The sequence below is a fragment of the Anomaloglossus baeobatrachus genome, chromosome 12 (assembly GCF_048569485.1).
Source record: "Anomaloglossus baeobatrachus isolate aAnoBae1 chromosome 12, aAnoBae1.hap1, whole genome shotgun sequence".
NCBI classification, from domain to species: domain Eukaryota; kingdom Metazoa; phylum Chordata; class Amphibia; order Anura; family Aromobatidae; genus Anomaloglossus; species Anomaloglossus baeobatrachus.
In genome coordinates this window covers 14,026,337-14,046,697 of record NC_134364.1, presented here as the reverse complement: position 1 = coordinate 14,046,697, position 20,361 = coordinate 14,026,337, and the positions used below count along the sequence as shown (strand labels likewise).

At 47.0% G+C, this 20,361-nt stretch overlaps 1 protein-coding gene across 1 annotated transcript in view; it reads left to right on the top strand.

Annotated features, from left to right (window-relative positions):
* Window positions 1-19,476: 19,476 nt before the first annotated feature.
* Window positions 19,477-20,361, top strand: part of LOC142258149 (uncharacterized) — a 44,770-nt gene continuing 43,885 nt past the window's right edge. Inside the window, exon 1 of the mRNA XM_075330627.1 lies at window positions 19,477-19,566. The gene's annotated coding sequence lies outside the window, so the exon portion shown is untranslated. The remainder of the gene's footprint in view (window positions 19,567-20,361) is intronic.

Below are 20,361 nucleotides of genomic sequence, written 5' to 3'. Positions count from 1 at the left end.
TTATAGTAGTTATATTCTTCTATATAGGAGCAGTGTTATAGTAGATATATTCCTGTACATAGAGAGCAGAATTATAGTAGTTATATTCTTGTACATAGAAGGCAGTATTATAGTAGTTATATTCTTGCACATAGGGGGCAGTATTATAGTAGTTATATTCTTGTATATAGGAGCAGTATTATAGTAGTTATATTCTTGTACATAGGAGCAGTATTATAGTAGTTATATTCTTGTACACAGGGGCAGTATTATAGTAGTTATATTCTTGTACATAGGGACAGTATTATAGTAGTTGTATTCTTCTATATAGGAGCAGTGTTATAGTAGATATATTCCTGTACATAGAGAGCAGTATTATAGTAGTTATATTCTTGTACATAGGGGCAGTATTATAGTAGTTATATTCTTGCATATAGGGGCAGTATTATAGTAGTTATATTCTTGTACATAGGGGCAGTATTATAGCAGTTATATTCTTATACATAGGGACAGTATTATAGTAGTTATATTCTTCTATATAGGAGCAGTGTTATAGTAGATATATTCCTGTACATAGAGAGCAGTATTATAGTAGTTATATTCTTGTACATAGGGGCAGTATTATAGTAGTTATATTCTTGTACACAGGGGCAGTATTATAGTAGTTATAATCTTGTACACAGGGGCAGTATTATAGTAGTTATATTCTTGTACACAGGGGCAGTATTATAGTAGTTATATTCTTGTACATAGGAGCAGTATTATAGTAGTTATATTCTTGTACATAGGAGGCAGTATTATAGTAGTTATATTCTTGTACACAGGGGCAGTATTATAGTAGTTATATTCTTGTACATAGGGGGCAGTATTATAGTAGTTATATTCTTGTACATAGGGGCAGTATTATAGTAGTTATATTCTTGTACATAGGAGGCAGTATTATAGTAGTTATATTCTTGTACACAGGGGCAGTATTATAGTAGTTATATTCTTGTACATAGGGGGCAGTATTATAGTAGTTATATTCTTGTACATAGGGGCAGTATTATAGTAGTTATATTCTTGTACATATTCTTATGGGGAAACTGCCGGATTAGGATAAGGTTCTGTATTCCCAGATGGAAAAAGAGCTGCTGGCAACTCGAAGAACCATGAGGTACAGGGGTGTAGGCTACACCCCTAACTGTGAGGCACCCCTGTTAACTGCACAGGAGACCTGGAACCGGTTACGTGTGTAGGTACATGTCAGACCGGACGACAACGCAGTTAGCATTTCGGTGTACCTATGGCGCTACACCGACCACGTATGCAGGGAACACGTCAGACCGGGTGGTGACCAGGTAGCGTTGCCTGAAAGACCGCTGCGAAGCACCCTGTTGGCCACATGTGTAGGACACATCAGACCGAGTGGTTCCCCGATTAGCGTTTCTGGACACCGGGGCTCTCAACTGGCCACGTCAGGTCAGGTGGTTACACCGGTAGCATTGACTGGGAAGCTGATTCGAAGAGGACAGGTGGCGCAGAAGCCGCAGCCCAGTTAACTCCACTGGGCTGCACTAGCAGAACTGAACAATAGGAGGGAAGCACGACGCCTGACCCTATCGTGCCCAGCCACAGGTGTCTTGACGTGGCTGGCACTGGACACCTATCCCTACCTACTGCTTCCAATTTAAAGGCTTATGCCGCAATGAGGCTCTCACATAGAGGTGTGCGCTGTCTGAGCATAGGTGAAGACTGCACCCCTCCATATTGACTCCAGCCCCTTTTATAACCTGGGTCCACCCCAAACCCAGGGTGGACCATAATGGCACCTCCAGGAGCCAATAGCAGAGTGCCATGTCATCAGTGACATCACCAGCGGCCTATCTGGAACCGCCACGTCACTGATGACCTCATGGCAGCCACGCCCCAAACACGTTGACCAGTCATCGTCTGACGACCAATGATGAGGAGCCAAATCATAGGGGCGGGCCTCCGCGAGCCAGTCCAGAGTGGACACATCATCAGGACACCTGACGCGTGCCGGCCTATCAGGGCCTGCCACCTCACGGACATGCCCAGTGAGGTCCTTACTGGAGCTAGCCTCTGATGCACTAAGTGCCTGAGCATGCTCAGTAGCCTGAACAACAGTCTCAGAAATCAGACTGAGCATGCTCAGTAGGCACAACACAGGACTTCGACACAGCACGAAGTCCAAGTACCTGTGCAAAGAGGCTTTTCGCACTAAGTGTAGGAGCATGCTCAGTAGCCTGAACTGAGGACTCAGCCTCAGAAATGACACAATCAGGCTGAGCATGCTCACTAGGCGAAACACTGCACTTAGGCTCTGGCTGGGACGTGGAGGAGAAAGCAGCCAGCTGGACGACCCGAGGCACGGCCAAAAACGGCACCGGCGCCTGGACGCAACTGGAACCGCAGCAGGCTGCTTGTGACTATGGCGGCGTCAATTCATAACAATTATATTCTTGTACATAGGGGCAGTATTATAGTAGCTATATTCTTGTATATAGGAGCAGTATTATAGTAGTTAAATTCTTGTACATAGGGGGCAGTATTATAGTAGTTATATTCTTGTACATAGGGGTAGTATTATAGTAGTTATATTCTTGTACATAGGGGCAGTATTATAGTAGTTATATTCTTGTATATAGGAGCAGTATTATAGTAGTTATATTCTTGTACATAGGGGCAGTATTATAGTAGTTATATTCTTGTACATAGGGGTAGTATTATAGTAGTTATATTCTTGTACATAGGGGTAGTATTATAGTAGTTATATTCTTGTATATAGGAGCAGTATTATAGTAGTTATAATCTTGTACATAGGGGGCAGTATTATAGTAGTTATATTCTTGTACATAGGAGCAGTATTATAGTAGTTATATTCTTGTACATAAGGAGCAGTATTATAGTAGTTATATTCCTGTACATAGGAACAGTATTATAGGAGTTATATTCTTGTACATAGGGCAGTATTATAATAGTTATATTCTTGTACATAGGGGCAGTATTATAGTAGTTATATTCTTGTACATAGGGGTAGTATTATAGTAGTTATATTCTTGTACATAGGGGCAGTATTATAGTAGTTATATTCCTTTACATAGGGGCAGTATTATAGTAGTTATATTCTTATACATAGGGGGTTGTATTATAGTAGTTATATTCTTGTACATAAGGAGCAGTATTATAGTAGTTATATTCTTGTACATAGGAGCAGTATTATAGGAGTTATATTCTTGTACATAGGGCAGTATTATAATAGTTATATTCTTGTACATAGGGGCAGTATTATAGTAGTTATATTCTTGTACATAGGGGTAGTATTATAGTAGTTATATTCTTGTACATAGGGGCAGTATTATAGTAGTTATATTCCTTTACATAGGGGCAGTATTATAGTAGTTATATTCTTATACATAGGGGGCTGTATTATAGTAGTTATATTCTTGTACATAGGGGCAGTATTATAGTAGTTATATTCTTGTACATAGGGGCAGTATTATAGAAGTTATATTGTTGTACATAGGGGACAGTATTATAGTAGTTATATTCTTGTACATAGGGGACAGTATTATAGTAGTTATATTGTTGTACATAGGGGACAGTATTATAGTAGTTATATTCTTGAACATAGGGGTAGTATTATATTTGATATATTCTTGTATATAGGAACAGTATTATAGTAGTTATATTTTTGTACATAGGGGCAGTATTATAGTAGTTATATTCTTGTACATAGGTGCAGTATTATAGTAGTTATATTCTTGTACACAGTGTCACTCTTACACGTGGCGGACGCATTCAGACCAACAGACGTCTGACGCATGACAACAAATACAGCAAGCAATACAATAAGAAAGGGGGAACACAGGGGACACAATAACAACAATGGGCCCTAGCTCTAGTGAGAGGGGTAGATGTGACACCTCCTATCCTCACTTGCAGCTTTCCCTACTCTCCTAGCCAGGCTCTATACAGTCTCCACAACTGTCGCTGAGTAGTAACCTGAGAAAACCCTGTAGTGGCCCTGGCTAGTGCATTGGCAGGAAGGAGATGCTAGACCCACCACTGCACTAATATTACAGAAGGAAAGGTAAGACAAACAGGGGAGAAAGCAACAAAAAGTGGATAAAATCTGGCTTCAGGAACAGGAATGTTCCAGAAGCCAGATTTTATTCAGCCCCCCTTGGTGGAAGGATCTGTGAAGGAGTTCACAGGTCCTTCCACCAAGGGGGATGAATACAAATGGATTTATATCTTGATTTATATCTTCAGCAAGGAATGCTGGGTAACAAATCTACTTAAACCTGAAGGGGCGTGGCTACAAAGCAGCTGCAGCTGAAACACACAACTATAAACTGCTGGACAAGCAAACTGACATTAACTCATGATTAACTGAAAGAAATGAAACCACGTTTAAATGTTGAGTCCCAGATGGAAATGAGGGATCCCAACCCTGAATCTGTCACTAGTCTCTAAAAATAGAGAGACGACCGTGACAGTACCCCTCTTTTAACGAGAGGCCTCGGGACTCTCAAGCCTGGTAAAATCGTTCACCTCCAATGTGAACAGGCCCCTCCAGTTAGCAGTAGAGACATAACACATTTCCAAAGGAAGGATCTGTAGACAACATCATGGGTGTTAAGTGCTGGGGGTTGCTCCAGCCGTACAGCCATAGGGTTAAGAATGTCAGTAACTCTAACAGGGACGATAAACATCGAGCCTAGAACCCCAGACACATACCTCCACCTAGTGTTTTTAGCGGCCACCCACACATAGTCACTCTTACACAGGTCCGGATCTGGACATTTATTACCACGCGTGCACCTGGTAGAAGAGAAAAAACTCCTGACTGAAGCCACAACAGAGGAGTTACTCCGTCCATCCAACACCTTACGCTCTAGTACCACACACTTAGAGAGGATGACTACCCTCCCCCGGTTACCTCTACCGGGCTGCACTGAGGCCTAATCTTCCCCTGAGGTGGGAGTAACGCAGTCTCTTTTCTTAGACACTTTTGTGGTTACTATAAGTGCACTGGGTGGTGGGTTTTTAACAAGTACCGCAGAATTGGTAGCAGACAGGCACTTAGTTTCACAGAAACTGCCCCAACTGACTACTTCCCCTGACTGCCAGTCAATCACTGGGTTATGCCTTTTCAACCAGGGAAGTCCCAACACGATGGGAGTGGGCAGAAACTCCAAGACAGCAGGGGAACTGTTGACTATGCAGTGAGCCCACTCGCAGGTTGATATTTGGCACATTATGGGTCAACTCTGTGGCTGAGCGGAGCTGAGACAATAGTCTGGATGGGAATGGATCTTCACAGTGCACTACGCGTCAGACCCAGAGTAAAGGAAGAATCCACCAAATTAGCACCGGTTCCGCTGTCCATCAGCACAGCGATCATCTCTGTTTTTCCACCAATAACCACCTTGGCTGTTATGATGAACTGTGATATAAAAATGGAGGAGATATACACGACCTAGTTGTTTCCCTCCACCCAACCAGAAGGACGCAGCTTTTTGCCAGATGGACTTGGCTTAGGTCTTAAAGGACAGGCCCCAATAAAATGACCCTTACCTCCACAGTAAAAGCAAGCTCTGATTCATGACGAATCACAAGCAACTCAACCTGAGGGCAGGCTCCCCCCAACTTCATGGCTTCATCAACTTGTACTGGAGATATTTGTAGCCTGGGGAGAACGACAGTGGACAGGGTCTTAGAGGGTCTCTGCCTGTGGCGTCTACTCTGATAGCGAGAGCCATGGTGGCCTCCAACAACTCCGGGGCGGCGTATTGCACCAGAGTCCCTTAATCTACCTCACAAACCATGACAGAAATTACTCCATAGCGCTGCGTCATTCCAGTGGGTGTCAGTGGCCCACCTCCGGAACGCTGAGCAATACTCCTCTACTGGCCGCGTCTCCTGCTGGAGTCTACGAAGTTTAGACTCTGCGAGTGTGGCGCCATCAGAGTCGTCATAAACGAGGGACAAAGCCACGAAAAATTCATATACTGACTAATGAGTGGGAGTCGGTCATCAGAGAGAAGGCCCAGGACTGGGGATCTTCCCACAGAGAGACTACTATCCCCACTCGCTGTTCCTCACTCCTGGACGTTTGAGGGCGGGACCTAAAGTACAACTTTCAGGTCTCTCACCAGAAAACTGGGCTATCTTGGGTTCTGGTTGGACCTGTCATTGTGCCGAGACCAGAAACCCAGCAATTTGCTGCAGTTACTAGAAAACCTGAGAGCGCAGATCCGTGACCTACTGAGAGGGGGTCTAGATCATCAGGAGTGCGAATGCAGCCGATGTCTGATCGCCCGAGGACCGACACCCCGCACCCTCAGCGGTCAACTGTTCTTGGTGCCGGTGGTGGCAGCAGACAGCCGGAAATACTCAGTTCCGGAGCTGGGCCATATTCTGATAGTGGCCGCGGCCCGGTACTGCACATCCGCCTCTTATTGATCTGAATGGGAGGCGGATGTGCAGTACCCACCAGCAGCTGCTATCAGAAGACAGGGCAGCTCCGGAACTGAGCAAATCTGGCCACTTTCTGCCACCACCGGCTAACAGAGCAGATGATCGGCGGGGGTGCGGGGTGTCGGACCCCAGCCGGTCAGACATTGATGACCTTTCCTAAGCATAAGCCAACAATGTAAAAGTAACAGTTCAGTGCTGTATGTGGGTAATAATGGCCGGGGAGACTTCTATAGAAGAGCACATGATCTGCAGTAAGTGTAACCTGATGGGCCGTATTCCAGAAAGTTCTGCGTTTCATCGGGTTAATCATCTGTCCTTGTTATTATTTATCATCCAACTTTATGCAACCTTCTGACAACACTCCCCGGACCTATGTGCCAATCCCCGCGCCGGATTGTTTGGCTTTGATGTTTGCAGATCTTTTCTGATAGTGACCCCACAAACATAGTGAAATTGCAACATCTACTATATCTACCTACATATCGCACCCCGAATATCACTTATTTTCAGAAGACCTCAGCATTACTGTGATTGGAGGGCTTTTCGCAATTAGCGACCAGTTTGATTTTATGGTGGGCACAATCCGTACTGCGATATATAGGGCAAGAAACATCACAGCCGACATTAATAAAGTCCAGAAAGCTCCTCAGTCACATCAATGCTAAATATTTACTGCTAAATGGATCAACAAACTCTACAAGCAACACTAACAACAAGCTTGCTGACTGTTTCCAGTGACTATTAGAAGTATTAGAAAGCCTTTATAAATATATGAAATGACATACCAGTATTATAAAAACCCTCTCAGGCTGTTTATTTACACACGCCCTTGGAGAAAGCCACGGCGAAACGCGTCAGGGTGTTATTGGTAAGGCTTTTCTAACATGTAGCATTGTGATACATTTATAATAGGCATTTATGATTTATTTGGGTTATCTTCTCCTATATCAGGTTCTACTACAGTTTTCCTGATATATATTATTATTATTATTATTATTTGATATCATCAGTAATTTGCCAACTTAATACCATCTATTCACAGTTGCTATTCTATTAGCTTGTGTCATCTTCATGTGTGTGTTGTTCTGATTGTGACACCATTGATATTTGACATATTGTTATGATTTACAATATGGTGTCATATATTACAGTTTGTTACTATTGACGTCAATGTACGACATACTTTTGGTATTTAATGTATACAAACTGATGTTTATATTGTGCCATGGGGCACTTTTTCCCATTTTCTGCTGTACTATTTTTAGCAATGTTTTAAATATTAATAAATATTATTTTTTTGCATTAAATTAGTTTGTTTTTTTAGTTTTCCTATTCCATCAAATAAATCCATTTGGGGATCCAGGACTAGATACTTGTTAAGTGCTCACCTGGGGAGATGGATCAGATAAGTTATTGTAATGCGGTGTTCAGGTCCAGATTCATTAGATGTGACAGCGGCGTCAGGCTCTGTTCACACTGAAGAGCTGGATAGGCAACCTGATGTCTCCTAGTTGTCCAGCCAGAGCCGGGCGTCGACTGTTTCATGTTCTCTGTTCCTCAGTTAATTTCCGCTGACCTGGGGAACTCTGCTAGGAGCTCAGGTTGCCAATTACCAATCACAGCCATCTCCTTCCTATATAAGATTCTGGACCTTGCTACGGAGCACCGATTGTAGCTTCAGTATAGCTCCAGCAATTTTGGACTTTGTGGTGATCCAGTTCGTAGTGATCTGTAGTTGCGATTTTGAGTGGTGTGGACGTTCCCCTGTTGTGCATTTACTTCCTTTCACTTTATTTCCCTGTACACATATTGTCTCTCCTTTGTGTTTGAGTGCAGTGTGTATGAGGTTTCATTCTTGCTTGTCTGTGTTGTTTCTGTGGGATTTTGTTACTGTGTTTTCAGCTCACCCCAAAGGTGGGGGAGAGGGGAGTAAGATCAGGGCTTTGACAGGAGTCAGGATCACGCTGGGGGCTCAGACCTCGCAACCATTGAGCCTACCTCTGAGATAAGGGTCTCAAGTCTGAGGGCCAGCCCAGGAGCCCCTGTTCTGTTATTTCATACCGCATGACAGTTGTCGGTCAGGATGAGCAGCATAGACAGGAGATTGTAATTCAGCGGCGCTGGACTCGTTGGGTAATACGTGAAACAGACAGGATCAGTAGAGCTGGATATGCAGGATGGCTGGTGGATCAGTGGAAGCACTAAATGCAGCAGAGCCAAATGTGTGGGCAGCACACCTTTTGTCACAATGTGATTGTAGGATAGCAAGGCACAGGGGGCTCCTATACTGTCTCTCACACTGTGCAAGCAACCCTAGCCTGTCCCTGTCCCCAGGATTACCTCTGATGGTGGATATGCCTGGGTCTTGTACTTTGAAGTACTCCTAAGTAAAGCTAGCCTGTTTCTCCTCCCCACCAGGTAAGAAAGGGGCTGGAGTGTAAGAGAAATAATAGACAAGACAGACAGGAATAACACAAGCTCAGTCACACTGCACACTCTCAGGAAATAACACTTTGAAATTAAAGTGAACACTAAGTGAAGCAAGGCTGCAACACAAAGACACCAAAAGGAAAGAAACGGTTAAGGCTATGTGCACACAGTGCGTCTTTTTGACGCTGCGTTTTTGTGCGTTTTTGGCCGCTAAAGACGCACAAAAACGCACCTGCGTTGAAAAAACGCGGCAAAAAACGCACGCGTTTTGCCGCGATTTGGTGCGTTTTTTTGCTGCGTTTTTGCTCACTGCGTCTTTATGCGTTTTTTATCAGTGAACAAAAAAAAAAGGTCTGATGTCATTTCCTTCTTCAATGTGTTCTTCATTCTCCACTAGTGTATGCAGAAGAGCAGATAGCTGCAGAACTACAAGGCTCAGCATCCTCCTTCCAGGACTGTATGCAGGATTTCTTTGCCCCCCCAAACAAAAAAAATGACGTGGGCTTCGCCATATTTTTGTATGCTAGCCGGGTACAGCAGGCAGGTACGGGCTGCCCCCAACCCCCAGCTGCCTATTTGTACCCGGCTGGGAACCAAAAATATAGGGAAGCCCTTTTTTTTTAAATTATTTCATGAATTTCATGAAATAATTAAAAAAAAAAAATGACGTGAGCTTCGCCCAATTTTTGAGTCCAGCCGGGTACAACTAGGCAGCTGGGGATTGGAATCCACAGTGCAGGGTGCCCATGCTTTCTGGGCACCCCCGCTGTGAATTGCAGTCCCGCAGCCACCCCAGAAAATGGCGCTTTCATAGAAGCGCCATCTTCTGGCACTGTATCCAACTCTTCCAGCTGCCCTGAAGCCGGGTGGCTAGCTGGGTAATAATAATGGAGTTAGGGCTAGCTGTATATTATCAGCTAGCCCTAAGCCCGAAATTCATGGTGTCACGCCAATATTAGACAATTTCTAGTAAAGATAAAAAAAAAACACAACACACAGAAAAATATTTTTATTAGAAATAAAACACAACACAATTAGTGACTCCATCTTTATTGAAATAAACCCCCCTCCGCAGTAATCCTGGGTCAGGGTCCCGCGCCGTCCAATCAGGATCCAATATCATCTGATCGGTTTGCTGGAAGGCAAAGCAATCAGATGATGTGTCAGGATCAAGTGCCTGAATCACATCACACATCAGCTGATTGTATAAAAGCCGTTTATACAATCAGCAGATGCATCGGTGCAAAAAAAAAAATAATAATACTCACTTATGTGCTGATTACCGGCAGCTCCTGCAGCGATGGGGCGGGAGTCTGATCCTGTCCGATCGCTGCAGCAGCTGCCGGTAATCAGGGATGAAGTCTCCTGACGCATCCGCTGATACCGGCCGGGCGCCCGCGTCACCGCGATACTTACGATCACCTGATGCGTCAGGTGACTGCATCAGGTGATCCATCGCCAGGTCCTGCATCTATCGGAGGTGTCCCAGCCGTCTGCACACAGCCGGAGCGGGGGTGGCGATACCGTGAGAGGAGATGGGAGCGGGCATGGCACTGGGAGTCTGCAGACAGGTGAGTATAACTTTTTTTTTTTTTTTTCTACTGTTAACTTTTGTTTTCGCAGCCGCTTCCACCTCCCGCCCAGACATGGCGCCGCACGGCAGCATACATGCACAGGACGGGAGGTGGAAGCGACGGTGACGGTACCGGGAGGATTCACGCTTCTGTGTATACTGACAGAAGGAATCCTCTTCCTGTACAAGTCACTTTACTACCCACCTCCTGCGTTTATAGCTGCGTTTTTGGTCTTAGAAACGCACCAAAACGCAGCTATTTGCGTTTCTCATTGCGTCTTTCAACATCCCATTGAACTCAATGGATGAAAAGCGCAGTGAAAAACGCGGGAATAATTGACATGCTGCGCTTTTGTGGTCACCACAAAAACGCAGCTGAAAAAAAACGCTGTGTGGGGACAGCAAAAATGAAAACTCATAGACTTTGCTGGGGAAGCAAAGTCATGCAGTTTTGAGGCCAAAAACGCACCCGAAAAACGCGCAAAAACGCCGAGAAAAACGCACTGTGTGCACATAGCCTACACCTAAACTGCTTGCAACAATATAAAACACAACCACCTGTAAGCCTCGATAAATCCACCTCTCCAGACCAGAATAGACAATCTATAGCTGGTACTACAAGAGCATACAAGCCAGCTTATATAGCAGAAGAGTAGATATGAGTGGTTCTCCCACAGCATGTGACTAAAGGTGATTAACAACCAGACCAGCAGAGATTAACTTTTCATAGCCTGCCTCAGAACTACAAGTCTGGGTTGAAGCCTGAGTCACCCTGCGCTGATCACAGACATCAGAGAAGTTAGAAGGCAGAGTGCAAGAATCTGGAGTTTTCAAAGACCCTGATGCCGCCATGGCAGTCCGCGATGATTGCAAAAATCTCCTTGTGACTAGAGTTGAGCGCGGTTCGTGGTTCGAGGTTCGCCAGTTTGAGGTTCGAGTGATTTTGGGGGGTGTTCTAGATAGAACTAGAACGCGAGCTTTTTGCTAAAAGTTCAGCAGTTCGAGTTACGTTTGAAAACGGTTCGATCAGCAAAAGCGTGGCTTTTTCAGCTACAGTGTTCAGGGAGCCATCGCTGGCAGCCTGCGGTAAGCTGGTAACCAAGATAAACATCGGGTATCCAAGCAAAGCGCTTTGGTTAGTAACCCGATATTTACCCTGGTTATGGGTGCAGGGAGCCGACACTTCCCCGCTCGGCTCCGCCCCCTCCTGCACTCGGCATGTACACACACTCACACTCACCTGTCCCCAGCCATGCAGTCCCCGACACTGACGTCCTCAGCGCCACATGGCCCCACTAGGCTCCACCCACTTCGCACTCCGCCACCCGCACACATGTCCCCGTTAGGCTCCGCCCACCTCGCACCTGCACAGATGGCCCCGCTCAGCTCCGCCCACCTCGCACCCGCACACATTATTCTGCTATGCTCCGCCCACCTCTCACCCACACACATGGCCCCACTCAGCTCCGCCCACCTCGCACCCGCACACATGGCCCCGCTCAGCTCCGCCCACCTTGCACCCGCACACATTACTCTGCTATGCTCCGCCCACCTCTCACCCGCACACATGGCCCCGCTCAGCTCCGCCCACCTTGCACCCGCACACATTACCCCGTTAGGCTCGCCCACCTCGCACCCGCACACATGGCCACGCTCAACTACGCCCACCTCGCACCTGCACACATGGCCCAGCTCAGCTCCGCCCACCTCACACTCGCACACATTACCCCACTAGGTTCTGCCCACCTCGCATCCACACACATGGCCCCGCTCAGCTCCGCCCACCTCACATCCACACACATGGCCCTGCTCAGCTCTGCCCACCTTGCACCCGCACACATTACCCCGCTAGGCTCCACCCACCTCGCACCCGCACACATGGCCCCGCTTAGCTCCACCCAACTGGCACCCGCACACATTACCCCGCTAGGCTCGCCCACCTCGCACCCACACACATGGCCCCGCTCAGCTCTGCCCACCTCGCACCTGCACACATGGCCCCGCTCAGCTCCGCCTACCTCGCACTTGCACACATTACCCCACTAGGCTCCGTCCACCTCGCACCCCCACACATGGCCCCGCTCAGCTCCGCCCACCTCGCACCCGCACACATGGCCCCGCTCAGCTCTGCCCACCTCGCACCCACACACATTACCCCGCTAGGCTCTGCCCACCTTGCACCCACACACATGGCCCCGCTCAGCTCCACCCACCTCGCACCCGCACACATTACCCCGCTCGGCTTACCTGCGGTGATGAAGTCCTGCTATCCCGACTTCAGCGCTGTCACTGTCTTCCATGGCCGCCGCTTCACATTTCCTCTAGCTGCAGAGCCGAGACTGTGACTAGCGGTGACGTCACTGGCTCCCGCGATACTTGGCTGTGAAGTCGGCGGTCATTGAAGTCAGTGACAGGTCTGCTATCAGCAGTGCAGGAGATTGTCACCGCAGGTAATGTACCTCCTCCTGACAGCAGCACTTGTCATGCCCTGCAGTGACCTGGGCTGACCTATTGATGTTAGCTCAGGTCACTGCATTGCTCTCCCAGACAATGGAGAACATTCTGTTCTTCATTGACTGGGACAGTGACTATGGTAGGGATCGTCATGGGAACGCCTTATTGGATTACACCAGCCCTGGATTTGTTTTTCTTTCTAATAAATTGGTGAAAGAGGGAATGTGTTGAGGAGTGTTTTTTCCAATAAAAATGTGTTTGTCATCTATTTTTTTTTTTATTACTGACTGGGTTGGTGATGTCGGGTATCTGATAGATGCCTGACCTCACGAACCCCAGGGCTTGATGCCAGGTGACATTACAGATATGGTATTAACCCCATATATTACCCCGTTTGTCACCGCACCAGGGCAACGGGATGAGTTGGGGCACAGCGTCAGGATTGGCGCATCTAATGGATGCGCCACTTCTGGGGCGGCTGCGGCCTGCTATTTTTAGGCTGGGGAGAGTCCAATAACCATGGACCTCCCTAGTTTGAAAATATCAGACCCCAGCTGTCTGCTTTACCTTGGCTGGTGATCCAATTTTGGGGGGACCCCCACGTGTTTTTTTTTTTTTAATTATTTATTTAATTTAAAATAACAGCGTGGGGTGCCCTCAGTTTTGGATTACCAGCCAAAGGTGAAGCTGCCAGATGTGGTCTGCAGGCTGCAGTCATCTGCTTTACCCTAGCTGGCTATCAAAAATAGGGGGAACCCCACGTCATTTTTTTTAAATTTTTTTTTTTTTGGCTAAATACAAGGCTAAGCACCCCTTAGTGCCACATGAAAGGCACCAAAGGGTGCAAAATTACAAAATGCAGGAGAGTGGGACATTATGTGTCTTTCTGCCATTATAATGCCAGGAAAGACTGATATGAAGTGTACAAGCACAGGAAAATCACCAGAGCGCTCTACGCTGTGAAAAGCAGTAGAAAATGGCACTGGAGTGAACATGTGACCGCCTCATGTAGGATGAAGCTATGGATCCTGGGTAAATTTATGTATTTTCCCTCCTTCATTTTTTTTGCAGTACGCAAAAAAAAAAACGGAAGGCACACGGATGACAAACGGATGACATACGGACCGTAAACGGATGCCACATGGATGCACCCGTGAAATAAACGGACCTTTTTTTGCGGACCGCAAAAACGGATCGGTCATGTGAATGTAGCCTTATTCTGGTCTGCCGTTTATAAACAGCAGGCAGAAATAAGTGAATAGCGTCCCCCAGCGTCAGAAAATCTCCGGGGTTTCAGGGGGTAGCTGAGACCCTGGAGATCAGGATTCAGGCCGGTTTTTCCGATCCCCGCTCACGTGGTCACCGGTATACACTGTATACCGATGATCACGTTACAGTAAATGACAGCGCCGTTAAAAAATTATTTATCTCCCATCTGGCATGAACAAACATGATAAATCTCCTCCCCGGTCCCCTGGTGTCGCCAAAGTGCCCCCCCCCTGACCCCCTCCCGGAAATCCAAGATGGCCACAGCAGCAGCGCTGGCCGCATTCACCCTACTCCTCTGATTTCTGTCGCATGTGCCATGACACATGCGACAGAAAACTCCTCCCCAGGCCCTGCCAGGTCACCCCCTATAACCCCACCGGTGTTCCCCGGTGTCCCACGGTACCTGTGCAGCGTTGATCCCCCGCGGCCCACTCCTTCACAATAGACGCTGCCGCATGCACAGAGCGGCTGGCAGCTCAGCTTCCTGTGTTCAGACACAGTGAGTGGCGGTAACCATCCATCTGTAAGCAACTGCAATGCCCTGCTCATGAGGTAAGGAAGATAGTTGATCAGGAGAGCTATACTACATTTATAAATGGAGGGATTTGCTATTTCTGTTGCCCTGCTGAACGACTACCAAACATGAGAGTCCGTTATACGCCACAAGAAAACACATCTAAATAGCGAGCTCTGTTGTTTAGTATTCATTCAGCTGGATAACTGGACTTAAAGGTGTATTCCATCTCCAAGATCCTATCCCCAATATATAGTAGGTGGAATAGCAATAATATCAGCAAATACCAATATTTGGAAATGTAGAATAGTTCTCCTGATTAGGCATGCCCTTACCTCATGAGCAGGGCATTGCAGCTTTGGTAGCAACAGTTACGACATGGACTCTGCTGCGGTGGACCCGGGGAGAGTTGGTGCAGATTCATTGTACCCACACTCCTCACATGGCGGGTCTGTACTCCTAGAAAATGGGGGATACATTCCCTGAGCGTGTCCCCCCATATTCTAGAAGATCCAGAGTCATCGTGGGACCCCCTTATTTTTTTTCCTTACAATGAATTGGTGAAAGAGGGAATGTTTTGAGGAGTGTTTTTTCAAATACATTTTTTTTTGTCTATTTGTTTTGTTAGTACTGACAGTTTGTGATGTCGGGTATCTGATAGACGCCATGACATCACCAACTGCTGGGCTTGATGTCAGGTGACTTTACAGCTAGTATCAACCCCATTTATTACCCCGTTTGCCACCGCACCAGGGCACGGAATGAGCTGGGGTGAAGCGCCAAGATTGGCGCATCTAGTGGATGCGCCACTTCTGGGGAGCCTGCGGCCTGCTATTTTTAGGCTGTGAAGGGCCAATAACTATGGACCTTCCCACCCTGAGAATACCAGACCACAGCTGTCCGCTTTACCTTGGCTGGTGATCCAATTTGGGGGGGACCCTACTTTTTTTTTTGTAATTATTATTATTTATAAAAATAATTATAAAAAAGATCCTGGGTGACCTCCACATTGGATCCCCAACCACGGTAAAGCTGCCAGCTGTGGTTTTCAGGTTACAGCCGTCTGCTTTACCCTAGCTGGCTCAAAAATGGGGGGACCCCACGTCATTTTTTTTAAACTATTTTTTTAAATAAAAAAAATTAATGGGCTTCCCTGTATTTTGATTGCCAGCCAAGGTAACGCCAGGCAGATGGGGGTGGCATCCTGTAGCTGTCTGCTTTATCTGCGCTGAGAATCAAAAATACAGCGGAGTGCTACGTCATTTTTTTAATGATTTATTTTTACAGTACTGTCATGTCAGGCAAACAAAATACAGGGAAGCCCTTTTTTTTTTAGTTATTTAAATAAATAATTAAAAAAAATATACATGGGTTCCCGCTGCATTTTTTGTATTGCTAGCTGAGGGTAATCCAAGCAGCTACTGGCTGCTAACCCCCACTGCTTGGTGTTACCTTCACTGGCAGGGAAGCATTTTTTTTGCCAAAAAACTAAAAAAAAATGACGTGGACTTCGCCATATTTTTGTATGCTAGCCAGGTACAGCAGGCAGCTACGGGCTGCCCCCAACCCCCAGCTGACTATTTGTACCCGGCTGTGAACTAAAAATATAGGGAAGCCCTTTTTTTAATTATTTCATGAATTTCATGAAATAATTAAAAAAAAAACCGACGTGGGCTTCGTCTCATTTTTGTGTCCAGCCGGGTACAACTAGGCAGCTGGGAATTGGATCCGCAGCACAGGTTAGCCCGAGGTTTCTGGGCGCCTCTGCTGTGAATTGCAGTCCGCAGCCGCCCCAGAAAATGGCGCTTTCATAGAAGCGCCATCATCTGGCGCTGTATCCAATTCTTCCAACAGCCCTGGAGCTGGGTGGCTTGCTGAGTAATTATGAGTTAATGCTAGCTTTGTTTTACTAGCTAGTATTAAGCCAGAGATTCTTAATGTCAGGCAAGGTTGACCCGGCCATTAAGAATCTCCAATAATGGGTTAAAAAAACACCACCACACAGAGAAAAAATACTTTAATAGAAAGAAATACACTGACACACTTAGAGACTCCATGTTTATTACTCCCTGTCAGCCCTCCATGATCCATGCTCTTCTTTCTTCTTTCTCCTTCAACACATGCAGCTCTGCTCAATCAACAGCAGCGCTGCATGGGAGAAAGGACTCTGCTTTTCCCCGTGCAGTAATCACTCAGTGTGTGACCAGAAGCTGCGGTGACGTTACCGCCAACAGGCGCGTTGCTATGGCAACGGTGATCTCCGTTAGTGACCAGCTGTGACAGCAGGTCACTAACGGAACAGGGAAGCAGAACGGGGAGTCGACCGTGTGCCAGAGCATGTCGCCGGTACACGGCGATATACAAACGTGCACCGTGTACTGGAGAGATGCACTGACAGGTCCTACATGACACATCATAGTCATGTGACCAGTCTGTAGCCAATGAGATAACAGACACGTGACTGGTCACATGGCTATTTTGACGTCACGGAAGGTCCTGTCAGTGCTGGTTACCGGGAGGACGCAGCGATCATCGGAAGGAATAGCGACATGAAACAGAGTGCAGGACGCATCGCGGGCACCGGTAAGTGTTATGGCAATGTTTATTAACTGTATGTGTACATTTATAATGTGTTTTTATGTGTTTGTGATTGTCTCCCATTGTTTTCAATGGCGTTCGAGCAGTTCCTCGAACCGGTTCGCCGAACCGAACTCGAACGCGGCCTCCGTTCGACGAACCAAGCTCGAGCCGAACCGCGGCCAGTTCGCTCATCTCTACTTGTGACACCGTTGTAGCACACAAAAACAACAGAGTTGTGCAAGCAATCAGCAGAGCTGAAGGCACGGACAGCACCAGAAATAGCAGAGATGAGTAGATTATTGTGGCGCCCTGGACAAGCCAGGTCGTCACAGGTACTGCAACAACACACCCCACACCCCGAGATAGGCACACCAGTCACACACAAATCCTTGTTGCCTCCCTCCAGGGGCTGATGTCCACACCAGGTGGGGTGGAGCCAGGCGGTTGGCCCCACCCACTGAGGAGTTCAGAGTCCTGGAGGCGGGAAAGGAAGCCAGATCTGTTAGGGAGAGTGAAAGTGAAGGAGTAAGAAGAAGTAGTAGAGGAGCAGACTGACCGTGTCCGGGTACGTGGCCCGGGCACCAAGAGCAAGGTTGGCAGACGGTGGTGGCCGTCTGCAGGAGAGGCCGATCGACGCGGAACCGTAGGACCGGGGACGGGCGGTGGCCCGCCGGTACCGAACCGGGGAGCGAAGAGAAGCCAGCACAAACCGGCAGGGCCTACGGACCCCGACCAGGCTTGGAGTCGCCGTTAAACCAGTCAAATCCGTTAGCGACTGGAACCTCCGGGGTTTCCTAGCAGCAAAGACCCGATTGAAGGCAACCGTCCAAACCGAGAAAGGGAAATACAGCTACCGCCACAGCTAGAATTCCCAGGGCCAGAGCCTGCGGGCAAAAGGGGCTCCTCCGGCACATATCCAAGCTGGGGAGCGGGTTACCGGTGGGAAGTCATTGGGACCGAACACATACACAACAGGTGCAGGGAAAGGCAGCCACCACCAACCGTCCCGGAGTAACCACAGCAGCCGGCTGCGGGACCCGTCCATCCAGCCGTTTGTTTTACCGGAGACTCTGTATCCATCATTGGCTGAGTGAGTACCACCGTGCCGTCCGGCACCGCGCTGCCCCCGCGACCCTGCACCTCACCAACCCTGACTCCCCCATCACCTCACCGGGCCCCGGGACCACCAAACCCCCCTACCCACGGAGGGGAAAGAAACATCTCGGCTGCTCCCTGTCATCGCTCCCGGGATCCCCGTCCAGAGCAGCGGTGGTGCCCCAACCTCACCACAAACCGTGGGTAGCGTCACGGACCAACTCCCCAAACCCAAAACCACCCCTTTCACTCACGGGCGAGGAGCGCTGCTCGAGTCTCCAGATCCAGCCCACCGCTCGAGCCACCGAGCAGCCAGCAGCAGACAGCAGCAGCGCTGGACCCGGGCGTTGGCGAATGCAGCGCGCCCTCCCCGCCCGCGACATTATCAGATACCTTCATTCAGTAGAGTTGAGACTGCGGACAGGACCAGGAGTAGCAGAGAAGTGTGTCATCTCACCCAGAGCTGGATTCTCAGCTACACAGCTTAGTATTGCGGCATCATATCCTCCATACTGCTGTTGCTTAATGAGTTTTTTTTCCACACCGCAAAGATGGATTCACAGTTACCCTTCACAGTTTTACAATAGAATGTTCTCCATTCTGTTGCTGCGGCTTTCTGTTAAGTGTGTTATCTCACCGCAGAGCTGGATTCTCAGCTACACAGCTTAGTATTGCTGCATATTATCCTCCATACTGCTGCTGACGATGTGCTGCTACATAGTGACAGAATAGCAGGAAGGGGATTAATACATGAGAGACATTGTAGCAGCTAGTCTCCTGCCAGTAGCTCAGCGACAGCTGAAAATATGGGATATAGTCTGCACAGTAGAAAATCTGGTTAATTCTGTAGAATACAAGTGATTTAATGGCCAGAAGAGGTGTTTGTTCTTGTTCACACATCACAGATTATTCTGGACAGGCATCTAATGCAGAAGTTCTGGTGTAAGGATTTTGTAATGTTTCCACATCACAGATTTGGGCAGAGCTCGTATAAAGCTTAATCTGACTTTCTTGCATCACTGTTTAATCGGCTGAAATAAAGCAATAGGACAAAGGTTGCTGGAATGTAATATGACGAATTTCAGGGTTACACAATGAGGAGAGTAAATATACATTTTTATATATATATATGGGGATGCGGCTGGAGGACTGCACTCATCCCGGAGACCTCCACGAGCCGCTGGTGAGTTACAGCTCCAATCTCCGCTTACTCTTCTGTCCTTGCTGTGATTCACATAACCGCTGCTCCTTGTGCTGACTTCTTGTATTTTATCTGAAAAAGCAAAGCTTAAGTGTAAAGTATGGGGGAGATGAAATGTAGCAGCCTGAGCCTCTGCTGGAGACTGGGCGACAACCTAAATGCTCATCCCTAACCATTCGCCCATGAAAACCTCTGGGATCACTTAATGACAAACAAGCGTTTTTTGATCTGATGTTTTATAAAAATAGTTGTTATTGGCGGAACATCGCTGTCCTCCTTCCCCCTTTCTTTTCTGATTTAGTAACCTTCTTTTCTATTTCTACTTCATAGTCTCCCTATTTTCTTTATTCTTTTTGTCTAATTCTTTTCCTTGTCCTGAATTTCCTCTTCTCTTTAAATCATGATTCTTCTTTTTCATTTATTCTCCTTCTATCTTACATTTCTTCTACTTTGTGTTGCCTTCTACTTTTCATTTTTTTCCTTTCCTTCTTCAACATTTTTATGTTTTCTTGCCCTCTGCTTTTATGTTTATTTTCTCTGCTTCTTCTTTCCTTTCTCCTCTTTTTCTTGTCCATTGTTTGTCTCCTTATTCTTCTCCTGTTGCTATTGAAGGATTTTATCTTTTTGTCTTTTCCTTTGTGTTGTCCTCCTTTTTTATCTGGTTTCCTTTCTCCTCCTCCTTTTCCATTTCTGCATTATTGATTGCTCTCAGTGAGAAACAATATGATAATCTTGTAGTTGTGATACTTGTTAATGGCTAAAAAATATAAAATAAAA